General features: G+C 40.9%; 1 protein-coding gene across 6 annotated transcripts in view; it reads left to right on the top strand.

Annotated features, from left to right (window-relative positions):
* L3MBTL4 (L3MBTL histone methyl-lysine binding protein 4) overlaps nucleotides 1-20456 on the top strand; it is a 474605-nt gene that overhangs the window by 21813 nt on the left and 432336 nt on the right. The window contains exon 1 of one of the 6 annotated variants that reach the window (XM_063620411.1): nucleotides 8836-8858. The exons of the other annotated variants lie outside the window; for them this stretch is intronic. The gene's annotated coding sequence lies outside the window, so the exon portion shown is untranslated. Of the gene's footprint in view, nucleotides 1-8835; nucleotides 8859-20456 lie in introns of those variants that run through there. 6 annotated transcript variants of the gene reach the window in all.

Below are 20456 nucleotides of genomic sequence, written 5' to 3'. Positions count from 1 at the left end.
GGTTGGTACTCAATAATTTTAGCTTCTAGCATTAGCATTAGTTGTCGGAGAACTGCGGGTTTTCATTTCAAGCTTATTCCTGATCTTCTCCCTGTGTGGCCACTCGTCCTCCCTGTGAGAATTAGGTTGCATAGAACGCAATCCAGGAGCCTGGACTTAGCAGGAGTCAGGTGAACCGGGCTTATCCTTTCCTTCCGCTGAATTCCGGTTTGGGGCTAAGTTTCTGTCCTAGCAGCATCACAGAAAGCTAACGTGAGATAGTGCACAGAGAAATTAGTTGCATATCTAAAAAAGCAAATGTATGTGGTTCATATAATGTGTGATTATATTTGGCCCGTTGAATTTGCATAAATTAAATATGATGTCTGGTAGGCTCTATAGGGGGTTTATTATTTTTATGGTTGAATTTTTTTTTTATTTCAATCACTTTTGGGTTACAAGTGGTGTTTGGTTACATGGTTGAATTGTATAGTGGTGAATTCTGAGGTTTAGTGCACCCGTAAGCCAAATAGTATACATTTATCTGATATGTAGTTTTTTTTGTCTCTCATTTCCTTCCCACTCTCCCCTCTTCTGAGTCTCCAAAGTTTGTGATACCACTCTATATGTCTTTGTGTCCTTATAGCTTAGCTCACACTTATAAATGAGAAGATATGGAATTTGGTTTCCCATTCCTGAGTTACTTCACCTAGTTTAATTAGGTTCCATTTATTTAGTTTTGTTCTTGTTGCATTTGCTTCTGAAGTCTTAGTAATAAATTCTTTGCCTAGGCTGATGTCTGGAAGAGTTTTTCCAAGGTTATCTTCTAGAATTTTTTGGTTTCAGGTCTTAAGTCTTTGATACATCTTGAGTTGATTTTTGTGTAGGGTGAGAATTAGGGATCCAGTTTCATTCTTCTACATTTGGCTATTCAGTTTTCCCAGCACTATTTATTTATTTATTGAGACAGAATCTCTCGTTCTGTCGCCCAGGCTGGAGTGCAGTGGCACGATCTTGGCTCACTGCAACCTCTGCCTCCCAGGTTCAAATGATTCTGCTGCCTCAGCCTCCCGAGTAGCTGGGATTATAGGCATGTGCCACCATGCCCAGCTAATTTTTGTATTTTTAGTAGAGATGGAGCTTTGCCATGTTGGCCAGGCTGGTCTTGAACTCCTGATCTCAAGTGATCCACCCACCTTGGCCTCCTAAAGTGCTGGGATTGCAGATGTAAGCCAGTGCGCCTGGCTCCAGCACCATTTATTAATAGGGTGTCCTTTCTCCAATTTATGTTGCTGTATGCTTTTGTTGTAGGTATTTGGCTTTATTTCTGGGCTCTCTATTATGTTCCATTGGTTTGTGTGCCTACTTTTATACTAGTACCATGCTGTTTTGGTAACTGTAGCCTTATAGTATAATTTGAAGTCTGGTAATGTGATGCCTCCAGATTTATTCTTTATGCTTAGAGTTGTTTTGGCTATTTGGGCTCCTTTTTGGTTCCATGTGCCATATGAATTTTAGGATTGTCTGTTTGAATTCTATTAAAAATGATATTGGTATTCTCATATGAATTGCACTGAATTTATACTTTGGGCAGTATGATTATTTTCACAATATCAATTCTTCCAATCCACGAGCATGGGATGTGTTTCCATTTGTTGTGTCATCTGTTATTTATTTCAGCAGTGTTTTGCAGTTATCCTTGTAGAGATCTTTCACCTGCTTGGTTAAGTATAGTCCTAGTAGTAGTAGTAGTAGTAGTAGTAGTAGTAGTAGTAGTAGTAGTAGTTGTTGTTGTTGTTGTTGTTTTGCAGATGTTGTAAAGGGATTGCATTCTTGATTTGAGTCTTGGCTTGGTCGTTGTTGGTGTTTAGTGGTGCTATTAATCTGTGTACATTAATTTTGTAACCTGAGACTTTACCAAATTTGCTTATCAAATCTAGGAGTCTTTGGAGGAATCTTTAGGGTTTTCTAGGCATATGATCATATCATAGGTGAACAGTGTTAGTCTGAGTCCCTCTTTTCCAGTCTGGATCCCCTTTATTTCTTTCTCTTGTCTGATTGCTATGGCTAGTGTTACTATCACTATGTTGAATAGAAATGGTGAAAGTGGTCATCCTTGTCTTGTTCTGGTCTCATGGAGAATGCTTTCAACTTTTCTCTATTCAGTGTGATATTGCCTGTGGGTTTGCCATATATGGCTTTTATTATTTTTAAGTAAATCTCTTCTATGCCTAGTTTGTTGAGGGTTTTTATCAGAAATGGATGCTGGATTTTATAAAATGCTTTTTCTGTATCTATTGAGATGATCATATGGTTTTTGTTTTTAATTCTGTTTGTGTGATGTGTCACATTTATTGACTTATGTATGTTAAAACATTCTTGCATCCCTGGGATGAAACCCACTTGATCATGGTGTATTATCTTTTTGATGTGCTGTTGGATTCAGTTAGCTAGTATTTTGTTGAGGATTTTTGCATCTATGTTCATCAGGGATATTGGTCTGTAGGCTTTTTTTTTTGTTTTGTTTTGTTATGTCCTTTCCTGGTTGTGGTATCAGGGTGGTACTGGTTTCATAAAATGAATTAGGGAGGATTCCCTTTTTCTCAATCTTTTGGAATAGTTTCAGTAGGATTGGGACCAGTTGTTCTTTGAATGTCTGGTAGAATTCAGCTGTGAATACATTTGGCCCTAGGTTTTGTTGTTGGTGCTGGTGATTTTTAAATTACTGATTCAGTCTCACTGCTTGTTATTGGTCTGTTCATGGTTTCTGTTTCTTCCTGATTTAATCTAGGAGGGTCGTATGTTTCAAGAATTTATTCATTTCCTCTGGATTTTCTAGTTTGTGTGCATAGAGGTGTGCATAGCAGTCTCGAAGGATTTTTTGTATTTCTGTGGTGTTGGTTGTAATGTCTCCACTTTCATTTCTAATTGAGCTTATTTGAATGTTGTATCTTTTTTTCTTGGTTAATATAGCTAATAATGGTATATTAATTTTGTTTATCTTTTCAAAGAACCAGCTTTTTGTTTCATTGATCTTTTGTGTCTTTGTTTTTCAATTTCACTTCATTCTGCTCTGATCCTTGTTATTTCTTTTCTTCTGCTAGCTTTGAGTTTAGTTTGCTCTTATTCTCTAGTTCCTTGAAGTGTGACAATAAGTTGTTAATTTGTGAACTTTCAGACTTTTTGATCGGCATTTAGCATTGTAAACTTTACCCTTAGCATTGCTTTCACTGTATCCCAGAGGTTTTGATAACTTGTGTCACTATTATTCATTTCAAAGAATTTTTAAATTTCCATCTTGATTTTATTGTTAACCCAGAAATCATTCAGGAGCAGATTGTTTAACTCCATGTAATATACGTGTGTGTGTGTGTGTGTGTGTGTGTGTGTGTATATATATATATATAGACTTGAGGGCTCCTTTTCGAGTTGATTTCTAGTTTTATTCCACTGTGGTCTGAGAAGATACTTGATATGATTTCAGTTTTTAAAAATATATTGAGACTTGTTTTTTGGCCTATCATATGGTCTGTCTTGGAGAATGCTCCATGTGCTGTTGAGAAGAATATATATTCTGCAGTTCTTGGGTAAAATGTTCTGTAGATACCAGTTAAGTCCATTTGTTCTAGTGTGTAGTTTAAGTCCATTGTTTCTTTGTTGACATTCTGTCTTGATGATCTGTCTAGTCCTGTCAGTGGAGTGTTGAAGTCTCCTACTATTATTGTTTCACTGTCTGCCTCATTTCTTAGGTGTAGTAGTAATTGTTTTATAAATTTGGAGCTCCAGTGTTAGGTGCATATATATCTAGGGTGATAGTTTCCTGTTGGACTAGTCCTTTTATCATTATATAATGTCCCTCTTTGTCTTTTTTAACTGCTATTGCTTTAAAGTTTGTTTTGTCTAATGTAAGAATAGCTACTCCTGCTCACTTTTGGTTTCCATTTGTGTGGAATATTTGTTTCCATCTCTTTATCTTGAGTTTAGATGAATTCTTACATGTTAGATGGGTCTCTTAAAGACAGCAGATATTTGGTTCGTGATTTTTTTTTTTTACACATTCTGCCAATCTGTATCTTTTAAGTGGATCATTTAGGCAATTTACGTTCCTTGTTAATATTGAGATGTGATGTATTGTTCCAGTCATCATGTTAATTATTACCTAGCTACTTTGTTTTCTTTGTTGTGTTGTTGTTTTACAGGTTTTTGTGAGTTTTATGCTTTCAAGAGGTTCTATTCTGCTGTAGATTGAGCTTTTGTTTCAAGATTTGGAATTCCCTTTAGCATTTCTTGTAGGACTATTCTGGTAGTGACAAATTCCCTCAGCATTTGTTTGTCTGAAATGAATTTATTTCTCCTTCATTTGTGAAAGTTAATTTTGCTGGATACAGAATTCTTGGCTGACAGTTGCTCTGTTTAACGAGGGTAAAGGTAGGATCCCAATCCCTTATGGCTTTAAGGTTTCTGTTGAGTTTATTATTTTTTAAATTTTTTAAAATTTATTATTTTAAAAGTGATACCTGTACCTTGTGACAAATCAGAGCCCAGAAAGGCTTATGATCACAAACAATAGTTTCCTGCCTGCCTTTCCTTGTCCCTAGTTTACCCATTCCCTAGAGACCACCTCTTTTCTGTTTTAAGCACCTTTTCTGGTTGCCTCTGCTCCTCCTTCTCTTTTCCCATGCCCTTCCCTGTTAAGTACCACTGACACCTGGACTTCACTGCTCTGTTGCATGTGTTGGGGCCTTAGTAACCTGTTTGGAAGGACCCAGCGTGTCTCAAAACACCGGGTGTCCATCTGCCTGGGCCTGGCCCCTCAGTTCCACCTCTGAGCTGATAGTCTGGTTCTCAAAAAAGAGTACAAAACAAATATTCACGAATGTTTTGTTAATTACACAAATAAACCCATATATACAATATTGCTTAGCCAGATAATTGAATGCTTGCCTTTCTGTGCATTTTCAATTTCTTCTCCATTTTAGCCTTTTCCCTCTCTCATCCTTTCCTTCCTCTTTATCCATACCAGCATCCCCTGGCTCCACTGGAACTCACTTTTCTCACCTGGTAGTTTTCTGAACTCAGCTGGGACAAATTCAGTTCACTGTTTATAAAGGCTACTAATATTTAATGGTGCGATGATGTACTATAATTTATTCTGAAATTTCTATATTGTTAGGTATCAACTTTTTTACTCTCAAAATTTGTCTGCAAATAATGCTGGCATGTCCAGGGACATGTTTTTTTTGCCATTCCCATATTGCTGAGCAGTGCATTTTTTCATATTTTTCTTCTCAAATAATACCAGAATAACCATCCTTAATACATTTGTCCTGCATCCTAGTGCTTTTATTTTTATGGCATAGATTCCCAGGAGTGGATTGTTGGTACTTGCATTTTTTTATGTTGATAAATCCTTTCAGTTTATTTTCTAAAATCACACCTAAGAAAGTACCCTTTCCCTCACATCATAGCTCTTTTTAATTTTTGGACAATCTAATGGGTATAAAAGGGTATCATATTTTATTTTAATGTGCATATCCTTGGGCCTGGTGAATTTGAGCATCTTTTTTACCTAATTACTGGCTATTTCATTTACTCCTCCACACTCTAGATAGTATGTCTATACCTCTATGACTTCTTAATCAACTTTTATACACTCTTTGTTGATGTTTGCATGGGAAAGGTGAAAGCTATCTTTATTTGTACTACTTCCGCTCCTCTCTTTTTCAGAATAATTGTCTATGTCTTTCCCCACAAACTTTTGACAGCTTCTTTGGCTCCCTACTCATCACGATTAGGGGCTTTGCAGCCCTTCTTGTCTTGTGCCTTCCCCACTGCCACCTTCCACCTACTCTTGGCTGCTCTTACACATTATAAAAGATGCTAACAATTAAATTTTATTTTCCAAAACCACATCTTTGGTATTTTTCCCACTAGATGACTCTCAGGGTTGAAAACTAGTAAAATACACTTAAAACACAGTACATTATAGCTGAAGGGCCCAGAGATGTATTTAAATCAGAACATCTCAAACTCTTCCATTAAAGAGTGCCAAATGCCAGTCAAATATGAATGTACTTCTGCTCCCATAAATGCACTTTTGTGTAGATATTTAGGCAGTGTTTTCCCTCTCACTCATACTAGATTTTTGTTTTAATAAATAGAACTAGTAAATATAAATTACCCCGAGTCTGTTAATACAATTAACTTTCTGGGAAGACTGGTAAGATTGTAGTGTGGCTTGAATGCTCATATGGGTATTCTAGTTTGAGTAACACAAATCTAACCATTTACTTCATTTTGTAGACCGGGGAATGGTGGTAGCACAGAGACGACAGCCTTAGGTGAAGGTGTCCTGTTTCAGCTTCCCCTGGAGGTTCCCAGACCTCAATTTGGAGGATGATTTTTGATCAGGCCCAGCCTGTATTTCCAGGCTAATTTTCTCTTGTGTGTATGTGTTTTGCCAAAAACCTGGGAGTCATTTCTTTTTCTCTGTAATCCTGTCTGTCGCCAGTCCTGCCTGCTGTACCTTCGAAATGTATCTGGATTCTGGCTCATTCTCCTGCGCTCTAATGCTGCCACCCACTCCCAAGTCACCATCCTCTCTCACCTGGATCACTGCTACAGACTCTTCAGTGGCCTCCCTGTTTCCACCCTTGCCTTCCATAGGGTTCCTTAAGTGCTTTCTTCTCTTCATAACCCTTTAGTCTCATTCTCATGTCATTCATAATAAAATGAAAGTCTGTTCCAGGATCTGCAGGGTTGCCTGCAGTCTGGCCGTTTCCTGCCTTTCTGATCTCATCTCTTGCCTTCTCCCACTTTGTGCACCCTGCTCTGTCTCCTTGGCTTCTGTTGTTCCTTGACCAGCTTCATAAGCAGCCATCTTAGGACTTCTACACTTCTCCTTACTGGGAACACCCTTCACAAAGGTCAGTTTCAACTCCCTCATTGATTCGTGTTCAGATCCTCCTGTGGTAGAGGCCTCCCTGACATTAGCACTCATCACCACCTGGCATATGGATTATCTGTGTGTTTCTTTAGGTTGTCTCCAGTTAGAATGTGAACTCTGTGAAGACTGGGACTTTGATTTGTTTACTGCTTTATCTGCAGTGCCCAGCACAGTGCGTCACATGTAGTAAGTGCTCAGCAAAATTGTTGGTGAGTGTATGAAAAGAATCTTCCTATGTTGCTCCTGGCCCTTGGTATGTGACCCTTGTCAGACAGAACTGTTTGCAGTCAGTCATCCCTTCCCCAGACATCAATGGCAGGCCATCTGCACCAAGGCCTACGCTCTTCTCCCTGTCGTGCGTTTAGCTCAGTGTTTACATTTTCTCAAATATTTTTTTCTTTCTCTACTTGTTGGAATCTTTCTCATTCTTCAAGCTCAACTCAAATGCAGTGAAACCTCCAATCCCCTAGTTGTAGTGCAGGCTTTCTCCCCTGTGTGCCCAGTGTGCTATCTGCCATTCTATTTAGTACATTCTGCCTTGATTGTGGTTATTTATATACGTGGCTTATCTCTCCTACTGGATGGAAAACACCTTTCTTTAGGAAATTCTTATCTTCCCTCAGTGCTTGTTCAGGTGCTTTTGAGTGTCACATCCTTGTGAAATGGTTGTTGAAATGAATTATGTGTGATATTTATACCTTTATCTATGGCATTGACTCAAGTTTAGAGACAGGTTCAAATTTTGATTGACTGAGGGAGATTTTGGTGTTTCCCTAAAGATAATAAGAGAAAGTGAAGGACTAGCTGATGGACCATATAGGAATTGAGTTTATTCCTCATTCGGCCTTTTGGAGAGAGGTTTAGGAATAGGGAAAGGGCATTCTGAAAGTAATGTTGGGCAATCATTCTTGCCTTCAAGAGGATAAAGAATTAATTTATATAACTAATAATTAAGGCTTAATATGTGGAATATCTTTGAATGATTAATTTCAAAGTTGTGAAATATTTTCTTGGCGAGCTTGAAGAGTGGTTAAACAAGTGTTGCTTTGAATGGAGATGGTGGTAGCCTTAAAGGGATGAATTCTAGAACCTCATTGGACATGTTGCTTCTGAATGGTTAAATGAGTCATCTCTGTTTCCTCTGTTTTAGTGACTGTTGGGAATCTTTACCTCTTCTGTTAAGCTTGTTTAATTTTAATATATTATTTATTTATTTTTGAGACAGGGTCTCGCTCTGTCACCCAGGCTGCATTACAGTGGTGCAGTCACAGCTCACTGCAGCCTCGAACTCCTGTGCTCTAGTGATCCTCCTGCCTCAGCCTCTAGAGTAGCTGGGACTACAGGCACATGCCACTATGCTCAGCCAAATACTATATATTTTTTGAGATGGGGTCTCACTGTGTTGCCCAGGCTGGTCTTGAACTCCTGAACTCCAGCAATTCTCCCACCCTGCCCTCTAGGAGTGCTGGGATTGCAGGCGTGAACCACTGTGGCCTGCCCCTTTAAGCTTTTTATCCCACTCTAATGCCATAGAAATAGTGAGATATTTTGCTTTGAACTTACCAACTTCTCTCCCTTCCATATCCAAATTTCTGTGTCATCTACTTCTCTTTTTTTCTTCCTTCTCTATTCTTCCTCAAAGGAAGACCTGTCACTCCTTTCCAAGGCTGGCAGAACTCTACCTGCTCCCTGTCTCTAGGTATGTCTCTACGAGTTGTCCCTTCTCTTTTGAACATGGCACACCTCTTGGTCTTCTTGTCCCAGGTGAGCCTCTCCACAGACTGCACATACTGTTGAATGTCCTCATAACATGGTAGCTGGCTTCCCCCAGAGGAGACCATCCATGACGGACAGCAAGCCAGGCAGAAGTCATCCTTTTATTAACTAGGCTTGGAAGTCACTTCTGCCACATTCTTTTCAGGAGAAGAAGCAAGTGAGTCTGGCCTGTATTCAGACCAGGGTGGGGAATTAGAATCCACTTTTTATGCAAGGAATTGTTAAAACATTTGCAGACATATTTTAAAATCATGCGGCATTGTTAGAAATAGTGTCCCAGATTCAGTGAAAGAAGAGAGAGTTTTTATAAGTTTATTTGTTTTTCAAAAAGTAATACATGCACAGGGTATACAATTCAACAGGGAAAAGTGTCTGCCTTCAGCCCCATACTCTCGCTACCCAGTTACTCTCCCTGAAGACAGCCATTAGTACCACTTTGTGCATTTCTTTTCAGAAAGACTCCAATTCCATGTGACTACAGGTATATGTATATGGATGTGTCTGTATACATGAACATTTGTATGTATGGTTTTTGTGCGTGTGTGTATATATATGTATATATATATATATGAGTGTGTATGTGTGCATAATCCTCTTAGGCGTGATTATATATACAAGAAGAGAATTTTGATGAGGTCGTGGGGTAAGGCCTCTGCCTACTCAGGTAAGCAGGTCCTGCACAGTAGGGCAGCAGTGGCTTCCTCCCTCTGATGAGTGAAGAGTGTTCCTCTCTGAGGCAGGACAGCTGTTCCCAGACATAGTTGAACATCACCATTACAAAGGAAGCTGTTTTTAAAAAGTCAGTTATTGGGCTTCCACCCTTAGAGATTCTGATTTGGTAGGTTTGGAGTGGGGTCTAGGAATTTTTATGTTAAATATTTTCCAAGGATGAAAAAGGCACACCCTTGATGAAGGCAATTTGGTAATATCTTTAAAAATTGTAACTGATCCTAAAGTCTTACTCACACGTTTTTTATCCCACAATTAGAGGAGCCAGTGTATGAAATAACACTCATGCAGGTTGTACAAGAAACTTACCAAAGCAAAAAACTCAGGAAACACAATTTAATAGGGATTGCTGGCAAGATGGCTGAATAGGAACAGCTCTGGTGTGCAGCTCCCAGTGAGACTGATGCAGAAGGTGGGTGATTTCTGCATTTCCAACTGAGGTACCTGGTTCATCTCATTGGGACTGGTTGGACAGTGGGTGCAGCCCACAGAGGGCAAGCCAAAACAGGGCAGGGCATCGCCTCACCCAGGAAGGGCAAGGGGTTGGGGAATTTTCTCCTCTACCCAAGGGAAGCCATGAGGGACTGAACCTGAGGAACTGTGCATTCCAGCCCAGATACTGCACTTTTCCCATGGTCTTCACAACCTGCAGACCAGGAGATTCCCTCTGGTGCCTACCCCACCAGGGCCCTGAGTTTCAAGCACAAAACTGGGTGGCTGTTTGGGCAGACACAAAACTAGCTGCAGGATTTTTTTTTTGTATCCCAGTGGCACCTGGAATGCCAGCAAGACAGAACCATTCACTCGCCTGGAAAGGGGAGTGAAGCCAGGGAGCCAAGGAGTCTGGCTCAGCAGGTCCCACCCCCATGGAGCCCAACAAACTAAGATCCACTGCATTGAAATTCTTGCTGTCAGCACAGCAGTCTGAGGTCGACCTGAGATGCTTGAGCTTGGTTGGGGGACGGGTGTCCACCATTGCTGAGGCTTGAGTAGGCAGTTTTACCCTCACAGTGTAAACAAAGCTGCTAGGATGTTCGAACTGGGCAGAGCCTACCGAAACTCTGCAAGGCTGCTGTGGCCAGACTGCCAGAGATTTCTCCTCTCTGGGCAGGGCATCTCTGAAAAAAAAACACAAAGTCCCAGTCAGGGACTGATAGATAAAATCCCCATCTCTCTGGGACAGAGCACCTGAGGGAAGGGGCAGCTGTGGGTGCAGTTTCAGCAGACTTAAACGTCTCTGCCTGGCAGCTCTGAAGAGAGCAGTGGACCTCCCAGCACAGCATTCGAGCTCTGCTAAGGGTCAGACTGCCTCCTCAAGTGGGTCCCTGACCCCTGTGTATCCTGACTGGGAGACATCTCCCAGTAGGGGCCGACAGATACCTCACACAGGAGAGCTCTGGCTGACATCTGGCAGGTGCCCCTTTGGAATGAAGCTTCCAGAGGAAAGAACAGGCATCAGTCTTTGCTGTTCTGCAGCCTTTGCTGGTGATACCCAGGCAAACAGGGTCTGGAGTGGACCTCCAGCAAACTGCAGCAGACCTGCAGCAGAGGGGCCTGACTGTTAGAAGAAAAAATAACAAACAAACAGAAAGGAATGGCACGTCCAGTCAGAGACCCCATCTGAAGGTCACCAACATCAAAGACCAAAGGTAGATAAATCCACAAAGATGGGGAGAAACCAGCACAAAAACTCTGAAAATTCCAAAAACTAGAACATCTCTTCCCCAAAGGATCACAACTCCTCGCTAGCAAGGGAACAACACTGGATGGAGAATGAGTTTGATGAATTGACAGAAGTAGGCTTCAGAAGGTGGGTAATAACAAAATCCCCTGAGCTAAAGGAGCATGCTCTAACCCAATGCAAGGAAGCTAAGAACCTTGAAAAAAGGTTAGACAAATTGCTAACTAGAATAACCAGTTTAGAGAAGGACACAAATGACCTGATGGAGCTGAAAAGCACAGCACGAGAACTTCGTGAAGCATACACAAGTATCAATAGCCAAATTGATCAAGTAGAAGAAAGGATATCAGAGATTGAAGATCAACTTAATGAAATAAAATGAGAAGACAAAATCAGAGAGAAAAGAATAAAAAGGAATGAACAAAGCCTCCAAGAAATGTGGGACTATGTGAAAAGACCAAATCTATGTTTGACTGGTGTACCTGAACGTGATGGAGAGAATGGAATCAAGCTGGAAAACACTCTTCAGGATATTATCCAGGAGAACTTCCCCAACCCAGCAAGACAGGCCAACATTCAAATTCAGGACATACAGAGAAGACCATAAAGATACTCCTCAATAAGAGCAACTCCAAGACACGAAATTGTCAGATTCACCAAGGTTGAAATGAAGGAAAAAATGTTAAGGGCAGCCAGAGAGAAAGGTCGGGTTACCCACAAAGGGAACCCCATCAGACTAACAGCAGATCCCTCTGCAGAAACCCTACAAGCCAGAAGAGCGTGGAGGCCAATATTCAACATTCTTAAAGAGAAGAATTTTGAACCCAAAATTTCATATCTAGCCAAACTAAGCTTCATAAGTGCAGGAGAAATAAAATCCTTTACAGACAACAAATGCTGAGAGATTTTGTTACCACCAGGCCTGCCTTGCAAGAGCTCCTAAAGGAAGCACTAAACATGGAAAGGAACAACCGGTACCAACCACTGCAAAAACATACCAAATTGTATAGACCATTGACACTGTGAAGAAACTGCTTCAACTAATGGGCAAAATAACCAGCTAGCATCATAGTGAAAGAATCAAATTCACACATAAGAATATTAACCTTAAATGTAAATGGGCTAAATGCCCCAATTAAAAGACACAGGCTGGCAAATTGGATAGAGTCAAGACCCATCAGTGTGCTGTATTCAGGAGACCCATCTCATGTGCAAAGACACACATAGGCTCCAAATAAAGGGATGGAGTAATATTTACCAAGCAAATGGAAAGAAAAAAATAAAAAATAAAAAAGCAGGAGTTGCAATCCTAATCTCTGATAAAACAGACTTTAAACCAACAAAGATCAAAAAAGACAAAGAAGGCCGTTACATAATGGTAAAGGGATCAATGCAACAAGAAGAGCTAAGTATCCTAAATATATATGCACCCAATACAGTAGCACCCAGATGCATAAAGCAAGTTCTTAGAGATCTACGAAGAGACTTAGACTCCCACACAATAATAGTGGGAGACTTTAACACCCCACTGTCAATATTAGACAGATCAACAAGACAGAAGATTAACAAGGGTATTCGGGACTTGAACTCAGGACCAAGTGGACCTAATAGACATCTACAGAACTCTCCACCCCAAATCAACAGAATATCCATTATTCTCAGCACCTCATCGCACTTATTCTAAAATTGACTATGTAATTGGAAGTAAAACACTCCTTAGCAAATGCAAAAGAATGGGAATCATAATAAACTGTCTCTCAGACCACAGTGCAATCAAAATAGAACTCAGGATTAAGAAACTCACTTAAAACCGCACAACTACATGGAAACTGAACAACCTGCTCCTAAATGACTACTGGGTAAATAATGAAATGAAGGCAGAAATAAAGATGTTCTTTGAAACCAATGAGAACAACGACACGACGTACCAGAATCTCTGGGACACATTTAAAGCAGTGTGTAGAGGGAAATTTATAGCACTAAATGCCCACAAGGGAAAGCAGAAAAGATCTAAAATTGACACCCTAACATCAAAATTAAAAGAACTAGAGAAGCAAGAGCAAACAAATTCAAAAGATAGCAGAAGATAAGAAATAATTAAAATTAGAGCAGAACTGAAGGAGATAGAGACATGAAAAATCCTTCAAAAAATCAATGAATCCAGGAGGTGGTTTTTTGAAAAGATCAACAAAATAGATAGACTGCTAGCCAGACTAATAAAGAAGACAAGTGAGAAGAATCAAATAGACACAATAAAAATGATATAGGGAATATCACCACTGATCCCACAGAAATACAAACTACCATCAGAGAATATTATGAACACCTCTATGCAAATAAACTAGAAAATCTAGAAGAGAAGGATAAATTCCTGGACATATACACCCTCCCAAGACTAAACCAGGAAGAAGTCGAATCCCTAAAGAGACCAATAACAAATTCTGAAATTTAGGCAGTAATTAATAGCCTACCAACCAAAAAAAGTCCAGGACCAGACGGATTCACAGCTGAATTCTACCGGAGGTACAAGGAGGAGCTGGTACCATTCCTTCTGAAATGATTCCAATCAATAGAAAAAGAGAGAATTTTCCCTGACTCATTTTATGAGGCCAGCATCATTCTGATACCAAAACCTGGCAGAGACACAACAGAAAAAGAAATTTTCAGGCCAATATCCCTGATGCACATTGATGCGAAAATCCTCAATAAAATACTGCAAACCGAATCCAGCAGCACATCAAAAAGCTTATTCACCACGATCAAGTCAGCTTCATACCTGGGATGCAAGGCTGGTTCAACATATGCAAATCAATAAATGTAATCCATCACATACACAGAACCAATGACAAAAACCACATGATTATTTCAATAGATGCAGAAAAGGCCTTTGACAAAATTCAACTTGCCTTCATGCTAAAAACTCTCAATAAACTAGTTATCGATGGAACATATCTCAAAATAATAAGAGCTATTTATGACAAACCCACAGCCAATATCATACTGAATGGGCAAAAACTGGAACATTCCCTTTGAAAACTGGCACAAGATAAGGATGCCCTATCTCACCACTCCTATTCAACATAGTATTGGAAGTTCTGGCCAGGGCAATGAGGAAAGAGAAAGAAATAAAGGCTATTCCAATAGGAAAAGAGGAAGTCAAATTGTCCCTGTTTGCAGATGACATGATTGTGTATTTAGAAAACCCCATGGTCTCAGCCCAAAATCTCCTTAAGCTGATAAGCAACTTCAGCAAAGTCTCAGGATGAAAAATCAATGTGCAAAAATCACAAGCATTCCTATACGTCAATAACAGACAAACAGAGAGCCAAATCATGAGTGAACTCTTATTCACAACTGCTAGTAAGATAAGAAAATACCTAGGAATACAACTTACAAGGGATGTGAAGGACCTCTTCAAGGAGAACTACAAACCACTGCTCAAGGAAATAAGAGAGGACACAAGTAAATGGAAAAGCATTCTATGCTCATGGATAGGAAGAATCAATACCGTGAAAATGGCCATACTGCCCAAAGTAATTTATAGATTCAATGCTATCCCCATCAAGCTACCATTGACTTTCTTCACGGAATTGGAAAAATCTACTTTAAACTTCATATGGAACCAAAAAAGGGCCTGCATAGCCAAGACAATCCTAAGCAAAAAGAACAAAGCTGGAGGCATCACACTACCTCACTTCAAACTATACTACAAGGCTACAGTGACCAAAACAGCATGGTACTGGTACCAAAACAGATATATAGAACAACAGAACAGAACAGAGGTCTCAGAAATAACACCACACATCTACAACCATCTGATCTTTGACAAACCTGACACAAACAAGCAATGGGGAAAGGATTCCCTATTTAATAAATGGTGTTGGGAAAACTGGCTAGCCATATGCAGAAAACTGAAACTGGACCCCTTCCTTATACCTTATACAAAAATTAATTCAAGATGGATTAAAAACTTAAACATAAGACCTGGGACCATAAAAATACTAGACAAAAACCTAGGCAATACCATTCAGGACATAGGCATGGGCAAAGACTTCATGTCTAAAACACCAAAAGCAATGGCAACAAAAGCCAAAATTGACAAATGGGATTAGACTAGAGAGCTTCTGCACAGCAAAAGAAACTATCATCAGAGTGAACAGGCAACCTACAGAATGGGAGAAAAGTTTTGCAATGTATCCATCTGACAAAGGGCTAATATCCAGAATCTACAAAGAACTCCAACAAATTTACAAGAAAAAACAAACAACCCCATCCAAAAGTGGGCAAAGGATATGAACAGACACTTCTCAAAAGAAGACATTTATGCAGCCAACAAACGTATGAAAAAATGCTCATCATCACTGGTCATCAGAGAAATGCAAATCAAAACCACAATGAGATACCATCTTTGAACACGAATTAGAATGGCGAACATTAAAAGATCAGGAAACAACAGATACTGGAGAGGATGTGGAGAAATATGAATGCTTTTACATTGTTGGTGGGATTGTAAATTAGTGCAACCATTGTGGAAGACAGTGGCAATTCCTCAAGGATCTAGAACTAGAAATACCATTTAACCCAGCGATCTCATTACTGGGTATATACTCAAAAGATCATAAATCATTCTACTATAAAGACGCATGCACACGTATGTTTATTGTGGTGCTATTCACAATAGCAAAGACTTGGAACCAACCCAAATGTCCATCAATGATAGATTGGATAAAGAAAATATGGCACATATACATCATGGAATACTATGCAGCCATAAAAAAGGATGAGTTCATATCCTTTGCAGAGACGTGGATGAATCTGGAAACCATCATTCTCAGCAAACTAACACCACATGTTTTCATTCATAAGTGGGAGTTGAACAATGAGAACACATGGACACAGGGAGGGGAACATCACACACCTGGGCCTGTTGGGGGGTGGGAGGCTAGGGGAAGGATAGCATTAGGAGAAATACCTAATATATGTGACGGGTTGATGGGTGCAGCAAACCACCATGGCACATGTGCACCTATGTATACCTATGTATACCTATGTAATAAAAACATCACTTTCTGCACATGTACCCTAGAACTTAAAGTATAATAAAAATAATAATTAAAAAAAACAACTCAGGAAACTCGTATGGAGAAAAGTGGACAGGGCCAGGAGAGGAGGTAAGATTTCTTCACCTGTACCTATTTATATGGTCTTGACTTTTGAACCAGATGAGTTTGTCAGTTACTCAGTATGTGAATGGATGAATTTGTAACCAAACAAATAAACAAAATACAACACAGTGCTCCTGGTGGTCAGCCAGGTTTGTGACCCTTGAGACAGGAGGCCAGGTGAGGATCAGAAAAATCCACTTCCTCTCTTTTCCCTTTTCCTGTTTGTGCTCCGTGCCCTCCTCCAAAGCTTTATTTGCTTTTGGTTGATAGAACTTTCTGGAATTTGTGATAGTCAGCATTACTACTGTCCTTAGATAGTTGGCACTTCGTATCATCTTTTGTATTTTCACAACGATTTCAGTGGGAGGGCAGGAGAGGACAAATCCCATCTTGCTACCTTCATTCTTCCATTCAGATATTCATTCAAGAGATGTGATGAGCTATTAGCAAGGGCCATACACTGTTCTAAGTGCTTGGACTATGCTAGCAAAGAAAATAGTTGAGGACCTTGATTATGTTTTTTGTTTGTTTGTTTTTTGAGACAAGGTCTCACTCTGTCACCCAGGCTGGAGTGCAGTGATGCCATCAAGGCTCACTGCAGCCTCAACCTCCTATGCCCAAGGGATCTTCCCATCTCAGCCTCCCGAGTAGCTGGGACTACAGGTACACACCACCACACTCAGCTAAATTTTGTTGTTGTTGTACAGATGGGGTTTCCCCAACCCAGGCTGGTCTGAAACTCCTGGTCCCAAGCAATCCTCCCACTTCAACCTCCCAAAGTGCTGGGATTATAGGCATGAGCCACTGTGCCCAGCTGGGGCCTTACTTTGTGTACCCTGTAGATAGGATAGACAGACAACAAATATGCAAAACAAATGAACAGACAGTGTAATTTCATCGTGTTTAGTGATTAAACTAAAACAGACTGATGTGACAGCGACTCAGGGGGTGCTACTGTGGATAATTTTCACAACTGACACGAGGAGGTGATGTTTGAAGTGGGACCTACATTAAGAGAAGCAGGAAGCCCTGCGAAGATGTGGGTGCTGTGCTGCAGGTGGGCTGCAGTGAGTGCACAGGTGCTGAGGAGCATTTTGCTGGGCACCTCTGGGGACAGTGGGAGGGCCACTGTTGCCAGTGAGGTGAGCAGGGAGAAAGCAGACTGAGAAAGTGGGGTCGGAGAGCTTGAGGGGCTAGACCCAGTCCATATGTGGTCTTGTAGGACTCGGTGACGAGTTTGGAGTTTTCTTAATGTGCTGGGAAGCTACTGGCATCTTGAGCAGGGCAGGGATGAGTTCTTAGCCACAACATTGTAGCCACATGTTTTGGGACACCTCATGTCTAGCGTGTCTAAACCTAAACTAGTGCCCTCGCCCGAGTTTGTGCTTTTGCCTATTTCTTGTTGAGTGGCTCTGCTCACATTGCTGCCCAAGTGGAGATTTGACATCCAGGCCAGGCCCTTCTTTCTTTATTATTGCCCACGTCTGTTCTGTCACCAGGTCCTACTGGATTCCACCCCATTCTTTTTGGGTTCTTCTCTATTTCTCATCCTGACTGTTGCAATTAAGCCATTGTCATCTCATTTACTAAATTGGTATTATTGATGACCTCCTGTGCCCCAGACGTTATTCCAGGTGCTGGAGATACAGTGACAAAGAGCCCTCTCGGAGGGCTCAAGTAAAGGAACTAGGATGAAAAGTGCTGAGTGTCATGCTAAGGGAAGCACTGGCTGTGGAAGTGTCCCTCACCTAGCCTGTGATTGGGGTGGTGGTTGCAGGAGGCATCCAAGGAAATGACATTTCCACAGAGGTCCAAGGGGCAGCGAGGTGGTGGGAATGTGGCTCCAGGTAGGAGGTGAGAAGAGAGTGCACAAGGTCAGGTTGTAGCACAGTCTGGCTGGGAAGAGAAGTCGGCTGGTCAGGTGGGGAGCCAGGTCAGGAGGTGCCTCAGAAGCCGTGGCAGCCTGGACTTTATCCTTAGGGCGGGAGAGCCACGGAGGGGCCATAAATGGAGGAGAGAGAGCCAAGCCATAGAGGCATTTTAGGTCCACATAAGGACAGTAGGTTTGGAATGTACAAAGACTGGAGTTCCTGTATCAACTGGGGCAGATGCAGTGATCTAGGTGGCCGCCAGTGGAAGGCACCTGTGAGTCAGGGTTTGCAGTTCCTGTGTGGACATCTGAATTAACTCTGCAGATCAGACTGCGTTACACTGCAGGAGCAGCCTGAGTTTCCCAATGCACCGAAGCAGAAGCTTTTTGGAAACCTATATATTTTTTCATATTATTGGGAATTTCTTCAGAATATGAAGGCTTTATTGAATTGTGTCTGAAATGAATTTCATTTAAATACTGAATTAATTGAAAGCTTTGCTTCTGAATATTTTTCCATAGATTTCACGGTTTGCCATGAAAATTTTAGTCTCATGTTTTAGTACTGGCAATAACTGCCAGTAATAGAAGTGGCAATGTTGAGGGAAATGGTGGTGGCGAGTGTGGGATGGTCTCAGTGGGCAGCCTTCTTACGATGAGGAGAGGCGGGGCGTGACTGGTTCTATAGTGTTTTCATTGGGACCAGGACTCACTGTGGAAAGGGAGGAAGTACCACTTCGTGGTGAGAACAGCACGCAGGCTCCAGTTTACCATCCTGGTGGTTTGAATTTAATGAAGCCCTTTGGAATTTTGACTGTAATCATGCAAGAGGTAATTTGCTTCTTTATTTGTACAGCTTTTTGTATCCATCTGTCCCACGAATATTTGTTGACACTCACTGCCTGTTAGGCACAATCCCATAAAAGAAATGTGGACTTTGACGATGAAGTAGACCTCAACGTTGCCTTGCGTCTAAAAGGCAAGACATTGCCATGGAGTTTATTTTGTAGCTCTCTTGATAAAAGGTTTTAGCAAACACTAGTGTGCCAGGCTTGGTCCTAAGCCCTTTGCTGGTGTTAACCCATGTAATCCTCGTGACAGCTCTGTGTGGCTGGTGCTGTTGTTATTGGCATTTTACACAAAAAAGAACCGGAGAACAGGGGATAAGTGACTTGCCCAAGTCACAGCTGTTCAGTGGCAGAGCTGGATTTGAACCCAGCCACTGCTACTCCAGAGCTGGATTTTCAGGAAGATGTAGCAGGAGTGTGAAGGGCGGGCATATGCATCTGCTGTTTGTGTGTTCACAGGGGAAATGTGGGTAACCAGGGAGGGCTTTTATTTTACTTGAATTCTTCAGAGACCACTGATACACATGGAAGATGAAAAATTACAACAATGAAGAAAAGTCCTCTCTTAAACCCGTAAATTTTGTTTCTACTATGAATTTCTAAGACCATCCTTAAAAAAACCCCAATAATTTAGCTTTGCCAGTATCTTAGGAAACAAAACAAAACAAAATAACACAGTTTTTCCTTTGAGTAATCTGTCACATTCAAGTTTATTATTATTATATTTTAACATTTTAGTTTATGGAAGTGGTAAAGTGGGGTTTTTTTTTTTTATCAATTCACTTGACATTTGGGCAGATCTGATGGAGTTTGTAAATCAAGGCCTGAACTATAATTCCGTTGTACTTTCTCTGGGATTTTCCTACTGTGATTCACTCAAAGATGTATTTTGTATGGTGCGTAATCTGTTTAATTGAGAGCTTGCTTTGCCAACACTGGGTTGGCTTCCTTGTTGGCAGGGTACATTTGGGTAAAGTGACTTCTCTTTGCACTTTGTCAAAGCTCTAAGATCTCACTGTGTGTAGGGGTGTGTGCAGGGCAGATAGGAATAGGGGTTTGGTGAAGAGCTGGGCATGGCTGCTGCCCCTATAGCAGATCAGCTAGAGAGGAGTCAATGTCAAGGATGTCTAGTGGAGTGTTGGCCTGCATTTTTATGCAAGAAGGAATGGAAGGGACTTTACTCCTGTTAAACTTGTCGGAGAGCATGCATAGCGTAGCTGAAACCCCAGCCTTTTGACTGCCCTTTGGGAAGGTTTGATAAAGGACTACTTTCTTTCAGGTTGTTTCTTTACTGTGCAAGAGACAAGCTCTCCAGTTCCCAGCATGGATGAGGTTGCAGAGACAAGGATGTGCAAACTGGATAGCTTCCCAGAATCTGCAGAGTCACATCTTCATGGTGCGGCCTCATTATATTTCTTAGAGAAATTTTTTTCCCCAGAATATTGTGGGGGAGAGAACCATG

This window comes from Symphalangus syndactylus, chromosome 1 (assembly GCF_028878055.3).
Source record: "Symphalangus syndactylus isolate Jambi chromosome 1, NHGRI_mSymSyn1-v2.1_pri, whole genome shotgun sequence".
Classification (NCBI taxonomy): domain Eukaryota; kingdom Metazoa; phylum Chordata; class Mammalia; order Primates; family Hylobatidae; genus Symphalangus; species Symphalangus syndactylus.
The sequence above is the reverse complement of the archived record's forward strand: the minus strand, read 5'-3'. Positions and strand labels throughout refer to the sequence as shown.